Below are 12,419 nucleotides of genomic sequence, written 5' to 3'. Positions count from 1 at the left end.
TAACACAGCCAAGTGCAAGATGGTACACCTGGGTTGAGGCATTCCACTTTCAACACAGGGGGATGAACAGACTGGGAGCAGCCCTGATGAGAAGGCCTTGGGGTGATAGTGAATGAGAGGCTGCACATGTCCTGGCAATATGAACTCCCAGCCCAGAAAGCCAAATGTACCCTGGGCTGCATCCAAAGCAGCCTGGCCAACAGGGCCAGGGAGGGGATTCTGTCCCTCTGCTCTGCTGAGACCCCGCCTGCAGTGCTGCAGCCAACTCTGGGGTCCCAGCACATGAAGGACATGGGGCTGCTGGAGCAAGTCTAGTGGAGGGCTATCAAGATGGCTGTAGATCTCTCCTAGGAAGAAAGGATGAGCAAGCTGAGGTTGTTCAGCCTGGAGAAGAAGTAGTTCAGGATGACCTAACTGTGGCCTTTCGGTAAGTCAAGGGGCCTACAAAAAAAGCTGGAGAGGGACTTCTCACAATGGCATAGAAAAAGGGATAATATTTTAAACTGAGAGTAGGCTTATAGTAGATATTAAGAAGATACTCTTTACTTGTGGAGCAAAGGTGAGAAGTCTCTTTTCCTTTCCCTCTATAACAAACAAGGGGTTGATCACACACAGATTGGTGCTTTGCCTATCCTAAATTTGTCATGTAGATACAGAAGGAAGAATCTATGGCTTAACCCGTTATGTATTTCACTACGTAAACAAAGTGCCACAGCACTTCAGAGCCTTTAGTTTTAAAGGTATGTTCATTCACTGTGGCAGCAGATAAGCATTTGGTGGGGGCTGCTGCTTTTCATTTTGAGACAGCCAGTCAAAGCATTTGGCTCACTTCCTAGAAAAATAAAACAGCTTTCAGAAATAAGTATAAAGATTCTCTGAAAAGCAAAGTGCTTACAAAGTGTACCTTGCAATAATCCTATACCTAACTACATCCACAGTCCTTGTACATTTCTGTGCATCAGCATCAGAAAGCACCCACTCTCCATTCACACAATTTGGAATGAACACTTAAAAATAAAAAAGACTCCTGAATACAGCAGACTCCAGATGTTTCAGATTGCTGTGTGGGCACAGAATAAGGCTATTCCGTTTCAAAGCAAGAAAGTAAAATACAGTAAATTACCTTGCCAGGGCATCAAAGTGGCACAGATTACTGCTCTTCTTCTATAATCATCAGATGATTAAAGAGCATTTTCCACATTAAAATCTCTTACAAGGGACAGCCATTATCCAACTCTTCATTTACTCATTAAGCCACATCTAGGTTTTTACTTCTCTAATTGCAATTTGATACAAGCTCTTTAATTCTAAAGTGTTTTTTTTAAGAAAGAAAAGAGGTTTTATCACCTACAGAGTAAATACACCATTTTCATTGAAGAGACCTTGAATTTAAAGCAGCATAATTGCAATGTGAGTTGTTTAAAAACAGACTAACAGTTCATAAAAACCCCAAAACAACAACCTAACCAGAACAAACAAAGATTAAAAGAAGTACCCAAGGGGCAGAAGTGAGGTCCAGAAACTCAAGTTGTCCTCTTTATTTGCATGCAGTTCTCAACAGAGATGGTGTCAGAACGCAAGTATAGAGTTCAACTGCTTCTTCCTTCACTAGAGTAAAAGTGCCCCAAAATCACATCAACCAATGTCTGAAAGGAGGAAATGGTATCCTGCCTACCAAAAAAACACCACATATTAAGACACATGACTCAGTTTACCCAAAGCAAACGAGACTGGGAACTGTACCTCCAAACCCTGGGGGGAGAGAGGGAAGAGGAGCTCTGGGCATTGAATTGAAGGCCCCTCTGTTGTTCCTGGAAGGTATTCAAGTGGAGCAGGGAGAAGTGTGAGAAAAAAGGAGATGCAGAGGAGTTGTTTTGGACTGACCACAATCCAATTCCCCACACTGTGCACCAGGGTCACCTGAGGATGCATCAAAGAGCTTGGAATGAAGCTCAGCCCAGGAAAGGGCAGGGGAAGAAAAGTGTTGTTCTAAAGCCTGTCTTTGTTTCCACAACTCAGATCTTTTTAAAATGCCAACACAGCTTCTCCTACAGTCAAATCTGTTTTGCCTGATAGTAACTCATAAGGGATTCCACCCTTCTATTTAAACCCACAGTCTTCCATGGCAGCATCTCTCCCAGTGGGGGAGTGAGAGAGCAGCTGGGCAGGCATCTGGTGGCCAGCCAGTTATCTACCTATCACAGCAGAATATTCAGAACTCCCCATTACAGTCTAAAATATTTATTTCCTTTCCTCTAGAATCAGAGGACAGAATAAAGATATTCTGATTTATCATCATGTCTTGCACATAGCAAGGAATCATAAAATTCAAGCCTTCTGGTCCATATACAGATAAAAAACAAGTAATCCCCCTCCTATTACTTTTGACTTTGCAGCTAATCCCCTTTCTCACAAATATTCAGATACTGCATATTCACCTGGTGTTAATGTATTTAGCTCTATACATGCAAATTAGACTAAATATGATTGATACAAAATCAAGTATCATAAGCAAACCCATTAAGTTAAAAGGCATTAATTTTCAGCAAAAGACTGTGCATGATACAGGTGTGTTACCTTTAACATAAGCAGCAGTGAAAAGATATTTGTGGTAGAGCGGTGTGAATAATTTCAGTTGAAACCAAGCTGAAATACTAACTCTACCAGAACACATCCCCCTCTGTTTCTTTTAATAAAAACATTGCTTCAAGATTAATTTATAAAAATTATATTTTAAATAAAATTTTAATAAGGAGCTAGTGTGAAAGTGCCTGTGAGTCAATTTAAAACATTTTTTTTCTGCTGTGCACATGAATGAGGCCATATATGACTAAAGTTAAGTAAATCAGATTATCTGCATTGCTCCATGTGGGCGCAAGTGTGAAAATTTTGGCCTTGCAGTTAATTACCTTCTATTTCTTCTTCAACTGTATTCACATTGCATTTACTTTTCCAAATGGAAATGGAAACTCTAAATGCACAATTAGCTATAAAGTGCAAACACCAGAAGAAGAGAGAAATTGCTCAAACAAGTTATTGTCAAGGGCTTTACTGCAGTGTGGGTTCACCATGTTTCTACAATAAAATGCTAAGCCTTCCACTGGAAATGTACATGTTGGTCAATAAAGACTCCTTTCTGAAGTATCCCCTATGGATGTTCATGTTAGTCTTCAAATCACTTGTTTAAAACCAGTGACTTGACATCAGACAAATAAGTTTTATCTACAGAAGAAGATTAAAGATTGGGTGGTACTTGAGAAAAGGTTGAGAACAAATTGCAGCATCAAACAAAAAAATATTTTAAAAAGTGATGAAATAGAAATCTGAAGAACATCCTTACAGAAACACTTAAATTGCTGATGAATAGCAAAAAAAATAATAATTCAGTACCTAATTTTAAATAATGCTGCTAAAAAATAATCTAAAATTTACAGCCTGGTGAGATTTGTCCCATTACTGAGTAAACTGATAGAGAATCTAATTAAAGATAGAATGGCAGAACAGCTGGATAAATATAACTTGATAGACTCAAGCCAGCATGGCTCCAGTAAAGGGAAAAAGGGTAGAGGAGAAAGAAATCTCACTCCTCTAACCCAGCAGAGATATTTTTTTGCAAGCACACACAAAATGGAGTGGGGGGGGGGGGGGGGCAGGGGGCAGGAAAGGGAGTAAATGAAAATGGGCTTAATTAACTTCCATTTTCAAAAATAATATAATTAGATCATTCCTAAAGGAATATTAATTTCTTTGTAATTACACATAAGGATATAAATTATTTAGCTTTATGTCACCAGCTGTGTGCTAGGTAGTTTTCTAAGGGGCAAATATCTTGATTTAGAAACTAATTAAGCAATCGGAAATAAAGTTTAAAAGTTATTCCTCAACACAACCACAGCTATTTTTAAGTAGAAAAATCTCATGGGTCTATGCAGTCAATGATTTGGAAATGGAAATAGCTAGCAAATGGATGACATTTCCCCAGTGACACTACACTGCTTCTGTTACAAAACAAGCAAGATGATAGTACATAAAATGTAACATGAGTATTACAACTTGCGTTCCCAGTGAGCAGAAGAAACCTCCAGAACCATTCTTGAATTTCTCAGTCTTTTTTTTTTTTTTCCTTTTTGTTAACATGAACCTTGGACTTCAACCCAGACAAGTTGATGAGTTTGGTTGTCAGACATTAGGAATGCAAATTGAATGCTTGAGTACATACATTGAGTACAGGCAATTGTAACCAAAAATGTCGAAACACTGGTCTGATACCTTTAAAATCATAAATGAAATTTAAGATGACCTCTCTATAGAACATACAGAAACTAAGCATTCAGAGAAATCAAAGTTTAGCAGGCTCCATCTTGACATTTCTTCTGTTCACAGATACTGCTATGAAGCAGGAACAAAAGTATTTTTCCAGAACTAACAGAGAGATTGATGTGAGAAAACAAAGGAGAAAAAAGGCTCAAATAACTCAGAGATGTTGCTACTGTCAACCAAACAGTCTGGCCAGCAGAGTAGTTTCTCCCCTCCACATCCACCAAGGAAAGCAGGAAAGCAGCAGAGTAATAAGTTTCTGGGGGGAGTGAGGAAGCAGGAAGGGTAACTCTTCAAACCACCAAATCACAAAACTAATCAAACTTGGAGAAATCACCAGCCAACAAGTAGAAACTTCAGGTAATGTTTGGCATTATATTTTTACACACAGAGAATCAGGGGGAGCCACAGACACATTTAACAACTAAGCATTCCCCGCATCTCCCACCAAACATAGATGACACCTTGCAAACAGTTTGGCAGTGCAGAGCAGCCCTGAGGGTCAGGCTAGGTTCTGGTACCTGCTGCTTCTCAAGAACTGGGTGCAGGCACCTTTGCAGTGTTCTTGGACATGCACACAGCACAGCACTCACTGACATGCTGCTCTCCTTTCAGAACTCAGAAGGACTCACTTTCACAATTCATAAATTGTCACTCACAAAGACCTCAGCAAGTTACAGGAGCTCTTCTTCAAACCTCTTCCCTGGTCTGGGCGAGACAGTCACAAGGATCTTAAGCAAGGTGGAATCTGTTCCTGCTCTTAGGTCCCTGAGGCTTCATCTGTCTGGAAACTTTTGGGATCAAAGGGTACTGCTGGGGAAGGTCTGCTTATTCCTCTTTCAGTTACTTCAAGTTTCTAGTTTTTCAAGAGTCACAGGTATCCTCCTTTTCCCCTTGATTTTTTGTTATTTTTAAATTTTAAATTTATTTAAGTGAAAGACCTCTGAATGAGGCTGATGGATGCTCAAGCAACCTGGAAAGCCAGAAGAGCACAAGCCCCTAACAGACACACAGGGATGAGCAAGTAAGAAAACCTAAGATAAAGGAGCTGGCATATTTATGTCCAGAGAAGGCCTTGATAGACAAGGCATATCAGAATTGTGATGAAATTAAGACAAATATAACCACAATAAAAATTTTTCCAGGACAGCTAAACTAGCCTATGCTGGAAGTGAACCAATACTGTATGTTCAAACAAATTTAGAACTGAATTAAGATTAAACAAGATATCTGTGTCAATAATTAGCAGCAGGAGCATGCATAAAAATTCAATACCAAAACAGAATAATTACAGAGCTGGCTCTTCATTAGTAATTGTCTGAAGGTTATCAGGGCATTCCCAAATATCCACAGATCTACTTTTCCCTGTATATTTCTGTGCAAAGTACATTGGCCTCCTGGATGTCGTCATCCAGGTTTGCATGGTTTTAGGTCTGGGTTTTTTTTCAGTTGCCCTGACTGCTTACATCATTCAGAATTCATGTAGTTGTTTTTTGTTTTGCTTCTTGGACATACTCTTGCTCTCCCCTAATCCCCATTTTCTCCCAGATTTTATCTTCTGCAGTAAGTTTCTTCATTTTCTATAATCTCAGAGGGAATTTTCATTTTCTTGACCGAGTAGGATGCATCCAATCTGACTAAGGAACCCAGCAGCTATACCAAAGAATGCTGTGTGCTTGAGAAGACAAACTCGGGAACACACTGTTCTGAGATGTGTTAATCTACATTTCCTGGACTCTTAAAAGTAGTTAGAGTCTTCACCTTAGTGTTTAACACCTCTTGAATAACTTATGAGTTTGTCTAATCCTTCTGGGCAGTTACACTTTGCTTTACCATTCTGACTGCTGGCAAGAATATTCCCACAGTTCAATTGCATTTTGTATGATAAATACATAGCTGTTTATTCTCTGCCTCCTGTTTTGTTATTCTTTTTGTCATTAATTCTTGCATAATGAGACTTGAAAAATGAGTATAAAATGATTAATTCATGGTCATTCATCATTTTTTAAACCATTAGCCAATTCGTTTCTTCCTCAAGTTAAAGATTTAGTTACTTCTTATATTGAAGTTATACAAAAACAATCTGGTTATGCTGGCTGTTGCTATCAGTAGCCAGGGGATCAAATGATGAGCTTTAATGGCAAACATCACTTTCTTATCTATTTTGTTCACTGGAGGGAGAAAAGCAGATTTAAACTTCAGTTAGAACAAATCGGACATTTTCAATCAAACACTTAGCTTAAATTAGCTAATGTGAGTTCATAGCAAATTATTTTGTCATACAGACATTATCCTGAAAACAATATGTTCTGTTGCTTCAAAAACCCTTAAAAGAGAGATCCCTTTAAAGGGTTACAGCAGTAGTTTTTTTAACAGATGAGAATATTGTATTTCCCAAAACCTGATTTTTAAACACACCACTGTGTAAACCCACTTGAACTATACCAATCATGCTTCATACATAAACAGAATAACTCTAAACAATCTACAACTTAACATAGCTGATCAAGTGACTTCCGAATGGAAGCTCCGATTAGAAACAAGATGTACGAAAAGATTAATGAAAGATGAACTGATGTATATAATTGATGCAAGAAACCTCAGCTGAGCTGAAGCCATCTACTACAAGAGTAGTCAGCTCTCATATTTCCCACTCTTTTCTATATTTCATATAAAAAAAAAATAAAAAGTTCACTTCAGTGTATGCAACTAGATTTTTCTTTTTCTTAAAAAGGCACACTGATTTGTCAGGGAAATATTATGTACAATTTAGTAGCATTTTTATATGTCTTTATAAACCAATGAAATGATTTCACTTTGATGATTTAAATATTCTGCAGTATCAAACCATAATGTATTCCTTACCATCAGCAAACTATGTTGCTTTCTTAATGTTGAAATTTGAATATTTAAACAGAGCAGTTAATCCTGCATTTCCAAAGGCACGTTACTCCACTCTGTTTCTGTACAACACTATGTGACTGGGGTTAGGTACATTCATGTCCCCTGAGAGAATAAAAAACCCGAGAAACATTTACCACACAAGTCAAACTGGGAAAACGAGCAAAGAGAGAAGCATATATCAGAAGTTCACAAAACTCTGCAGGAGCTAACTAGACAGAGGAGCTAAAAAGAACAGGCCTGAAAGCCTCCAGTAGTAACTGAAAACACCCAAGAACAATGCCTTAAGATCCCCCACAACATGAAGTGTGGTATTCAATTATTTTTCCTGTCTACCTTCAAAATATGAAGTTGCTTCACTTTTTACATTTTTAATAATTTGGGGAGAAAAAGAAAAAGTAAGTCTTGATAAGGAGAGTGAAGTCTAATGCCTCCCCAAAAACAAACCCATAATGTCACAGCACTAATTGGACAGAAGCAAGATGGATAGGTCAGGGCCTTCTCTTGGGCTGCACATCTCAGTTTGACAGAAGTGTGGAGAATGCCTGTTGTTAATATGACACAGTCATTGTTCAATGGGCCTCAAAGGTTACTACAAGTTTGGCAACTTCACCCAAAATGCTGATTAAATAAAACCAGAGAGAACTGCTTTCTTACATCTCACATTCCTGTAATTAGCCTCCTCTCATCCTGAGCAGGGTAAATAGGCATATTAAAAAAAAAAAAAAAAAAAAAAAAAGAGTATTATTTTGGCACTTTCAGTGCATTCTAGACACTCTTCAAAATTGTTCATATTCATGTTAATGGATCAGAAGCTCTAAAATTTGTTTGATGCAGTGCTTATATATGCAACTTATTGCACTTATATATGCAACCAGTTAAAGCCCACATTGAATGAAAGGAAAATTCAAGTGTTTTTAACGGGGCTTTAGAATCTGTAAAAAGGATGTCTGCTGTACTCTCTGGAGTGGAATACAGAAAACTGAATGCAGTCATTCAGCAGCAACAATAATGAAAGGCCTGTAGCTGTAGCAGCATCATATTCTGATTATGCAACATCACATAGTACAAGAGTAATTAAGGATGCAGCTGATCTAACTAGATGCTGGGACAGTGAAAATGCATCAGCATGATCTAAAAATCTCTTATTTTGGAAGTGTTACAAATCTATCACAGCATGTTATGCATCAAAATCATCCCGAAGAATTTGATTACAGGTGACACATGGGGAAAAAAAAAATAAAATTAATTGCTCCCCCACCTCTTGCATTTCTCTGGAATATAGTAACTAAAAAAAAAAAAAAAATCAAATAATTTGAAAGCTTTAAGCACAGCTATAAAAACTGATACTAACTTATAAGGCTGTGGTGCTAAAAAAAAGCTGAGACAGAACAAAAACTTGAAACACCTGAATTTTTTAGAAATATTAGCCAAGCACTGTGTATTTTAACTGTGACAAGAAATCATATATTGTCAAAATTTTAACATTACAGGAAGCTGTAAGTGTAGCAGAATAATGTTGGAGCATGTATTGGAATTGCACTACAAAATGCTCAGGAGAAGCTCTTAATGGCTCACCCTCTGTAAAAATCAGGTCTTGAACATAAAAGTCAATCAGCAGGAAATGCCACAAAGCCCTTTGAAAATGAATATTGATAGGTGTTGCCCAAAATGTAGGTTAGCCATCTAGGTGACCAGATAAATTAATAATTAATTACTCATCACATCTGCATTCACAAAATATTTTTAAGTATGACTGGCTCCTGTTGAAAGCAATATTTCTGGGATTAAAAAAAACACAATAAAACCTTTACTTCTTCTTTGGACTTTTTTCTTTTACATAGAGATAGTGGGGGTGTTTGTTAATAAGACGAAAATTTAGGATATCTAGTGAAATTATGTCTGTTCTCCTTCCTAATTATTCCTTTATGATTATTCTTTTACAGGTATTAATCAACAAGGATGACATCCAGCAGAGCTTTAACAAAACACTTATCTGTTTATGAACAATTCTAAAGCATGGTTCTTATCACATGCTAATTTAGCTGTCTGTATCAAAGCTCAGCTGACTGTATAATTGGATCAGACACTCCAAGGATAACAAATTCAGTAGCAAAACTAAGATGTAGCATAAGAGCTCAAAGAAATTATTTGACACAAGGAAAGAAATTCTTATACTGCTATACTGCTAATTATCCAGCATTACCCAGAAAATGTTACTTCTCAGAGACAAAGAAAAAAAAAGACAGAGGAGGCATAGGATGAAGGAAAAAAGACACACCAATGGGGAAAAAAAAACAATCACATTTCATAATATCTGTCTAAATAATTGTTTGGAAGCAAATAAAGCAATAATTTTAGATCCTTTATAGTAGTTAAACCACCACTTTGCTCTCAGGAGCTTCTCTGTTGACAAGCAGCAGATCAAGGAGGGCATATTTTTGAGTCAGCTCCCTTAGGTCCTCTTCCATAAAGAGGCCCAGGTCGCACCAGCTCTGTGATGCTCCCAGCTGATTTCTGGCAAGGTGAAGTTCCCCATGAAGGCAAAGGCAATCGCCTTGGAAGTATTCCTTAGTTCCTCGTAGGATAATTCATCAGTGTCATTGTTCTGGCCAGGACTTCTATAGTAGACTCCCACAAAGATATCCACATTATTTGTTTGTCCCTTGATTCTTACCTAGAGGCTCTCATTGCCAACCGTGAGCTCCCTATATTCTAACACTCTGTTACACACAATGCCATCCCTCCACCTCTTCTGCCTGTAACCATCCAACAGGGCACTCCAGTCACTAGACTCATTCCCCCTGGTTTCACTTATACTAATGATGTCAAATCTTGGACTGGCCAAAGCCTCAAGCTTCCTCTTGCTGTGTGCATTAGTATACAAACATTTCAAGTGTGGTACCTTTTTTGTAGCCAACAACTCCTCAAACATACTGAGGGATCTCATTAGTACTCATTTCCTCAAGTTTTGGCACACCATCCCATTGCTTATCACTGGCAACCGGGTTTGCCCCTTTCCCCCATTCCAAACTACTATAAAGTTCTGTCAATGAGCTCTGCTACTCCTGTGCTATAACTCTTTCCTCCTTATGAGAAGGCCATATCTGGTGAGGTGTCAGTAGACCAGGTGTTGAGTATAAAATCCTGTGGTCAGGAAATAAAACTTTTTTGCTGACACCAACCTTGTAGCCATGCATTGATCCAGTGGACCTGCCTATTCCTATTATCTGTTGGTACTGAAAAAATTGACGAAATCACAATCCATGCTCCTGATATCTCCACCGATTCTCCCAGGGCCCTAAAGTCCCTTTTGATTGTACTTGAACTTTGTTATTTCAATGCTGCCAGCCTAAACAGCCTATAACAGATAGTAATCAGACGACCTTACTAGAGAGTTTTCCAGTGATGTCCCTTATCGGAGCCCCTGGGAGACAGCAGATTTTCCTGTGAGTTGGCTCCAGTCTGTACACTGGGCCCTCCATCCCCCTTAGAAGGGAGCCTCCTATTAAAACTACCATTCTTCCACATATAGCAAGAGCTCCTTACACTTCAGGACTAGGCTGTCATTAATTTATTGTACTTAACACACTTGTGAGGGGGCATGTTCTCTTCTAGTAAAATTCCAGATTGAGTTTTTTGGTAAAATTACTAGGAATAGAAATTTGACTGTGTTCTCTCCATAACTTACAACATGAATTAACAATTAATGTAACAAATTACTTAACAAGAGTTGCATGTGATATGCACATGAACTCAGCAATTTGAGCAATAAGAGAAGCAATAAAAAAGGAGAAAATAGTAGCATGGCTGCATTTTTGTTCATCAGTTGAAATTCAATACTAAAATTTATAATACAGCACATCTATGTTTCATTACTATTACAACTTTTAATATTATTTAACAAAAAAAGCAAAAACAAAATCTCAGAATATTACTGGGTTTGATATGTTGTTGCAGGTACTGAAGGCACAAAGAAACATGAGAAAAAACAAACATGAAATAACTTAAAACAATCCCTAATGCATTTCTCACTCATCTTGCCAAAGTTTTGGAACACCAGTTTCTCTTTGTGAGCCACAGAGAAGTCCAAAACAAGGCATACAAAAGAAGCCTGAGTTTTCAGAAAGGACTGAATTTTTTTTCCAAAATATCCACTAGGCTAACATAAAAACATTTCCCAGAACTAAGCCAAAAAAGCCCAAGAAATTAAGTGAATACTTCGTGAATACAAGAAGCTATCCACAGTCATATCCATGGATACATACATACATGCTTTTCAAAATATCATCCTATTAATACTGCCAAACTACTAATGTTGGACAGTTTTTGGTTTTGGTTTTTTTTTTTTTAAATAAAGCTTTAGTCATCACACTACTTCAGCATATGTTTACTTTTAAGATCAATGAAATTTATTGAAACACTTAAAATATCTGGTTGAATTATCATTCATGAAGGGAAATTCATCCAAGCTCTTTAGAAGTGCAGATATCTGAGTCCTACTCTTACATCTTAGGGTTTTGATGATTATTTTATTGAAATAAAAATTTGGGGGTTGTTTGCTTTTTCGTTTGAGTTTTTTTTTTTTTTTTGTTGTTGTTGCTTTTTAACACGGTATTTCCTAAAACATCAAACAACTAATGCCCTTAACAGTAACATCCTTCAGGATTGATGCTCTGTGTGGTGTTCAGGCTATGTGAAAAAAAATAAGGTTAACAGATCTAAAGTCCATACTGCTACACTCAACAGTGCTACTATTAAAATAAGGAAACATAAGCCTTTGAAATATCATATCTATGAAAACTGTAGTAATTACCAAGGCCCACACCTATAACATTCTCTTCATACTTAAATCTCTAAGAATTACATAAAAGCAGAGTAGAGAAGAGAAATTGTGAGTAGTAGAAAAACATCTAAATAGAATTCATGCCGCAAATAAAACAACCAGCTGCTACAAACAAACCACAGGGCTTTGCAAATATTCTTTGCTCAGAGGCTTCAATCAAAAGCTTGAAGAACAAAATTTTCAAGTAAGTTTCTTATGCTGCCTACAAGCATACCAAACAAAACCAACTCCAACCATGTTGCTCAGTAATACTATTCTGGTTGTTCCAACTTAGTGTTCCAGTAAGAAACTCTTCAATAAAACCTCAGTCACACAGAAACCAAGTAATCACAAATTCTCCTACCAACCCAATTGC

The 12,419-nt window shown here is 37.5% G+C and overlaps 1 protein-coding gene across 4 annotated transcripts in view; it reads right to left on the bottom strand.

Moving 5' to 3' along the window:
• CDH12 (cadherin 12) overlaps positions 1 to 12,419 on the bottom strand; it is a 539,049-nt gene that overhangs the window by 416,444 nt on the left and 110,186 nt on the right. The window lies entirely within an intron of this gene.

This window comes from Motacilla alba, chromosome 2, assembly GCF_015832195.1.
Source record: "Motacilla alba alba isolate MOTALB_02 chromosome 2, Motacilla_alba_V1.0_pri, whole genome shotgun sequence".
In the NCBI taxonomy this organism is placed as follows: Eukaryota; Metazoa; Chordata; class Aves; order Passeriformes; family Motacillidae; genus Motacilla; species Motacilla alba.
Note: the sequence above shows the minus strand (reverse complement) of the source record. Positions and strands in the feature narration are given on the sequence as shown.